Source organism: Diaphorina citri, unplaced genomic scaffold (assembly GCF_000475195.1).
Source record: "Diaphorina citri unplaced genomic scaffold, Diaci psyllid genome assembly version 1.1 scaffold1706, whole genome shotgun sequence".
NCBI classification, from domain to species: Eukaryota; Metazoa; Arthropoda; class Insecta; order Hemiptera; family Psyllidae; genus Diaphorina; species Diaphorina citri.
In genome coordinates this window covers 45,921-46,466 of record NW_007379132.1, presented here as the reverse complement: position 1 = coordinate 46,466, position 546 = coordinate 45,921, and positions in this window count along the sequence as shown.

Here is a 546-nt window from a genome sequence, read left to right as displayed (position 1 = left end):
TCCGAGAACAAACCTAATCCCTTCAGGATGAAATCCGCCACGCCGCCCCGGGCGGCGGGAATCGAACCCGCGGCCTAGCGCTTACAAGGCAGGCGTGCTACCTTCCAAGGTAACTTGGGCTGGCTTACCTTGGTTCGTCCGTTGATAACAAAGTCTCCCATTCGACCATTATTGACCATCCTGTTGGCTCGCATGATAATCGCGTCCACTTCGGATATAAGTCTCCCGATATTTGAACAATACGTTTCCCGTCCATCTATCCAAGTGATTTGATCGCCGCGAATTGTCTTCAGGTCTTGCTTGTTGGTAGATTTGTTGCTGACTAGTTGTCCGTCCTTGAACACGCCGCTATGGTACATGCCCAGCACTTCGTGTAACACAGCCATACCTGAGGAGAGATGGTGAGGAAGAAACATTTCAGAGCCATTGCGGTTGCATTGGAAGTGTAGTCGTGCAACTTTTATCCATTTTTTTTGTTTTTTTTTTTTTTTTTTTTTTTTTTTTTTTTTTTTTTTTTTTTTAAGAGGTTTGACAGAGGGAACTTTA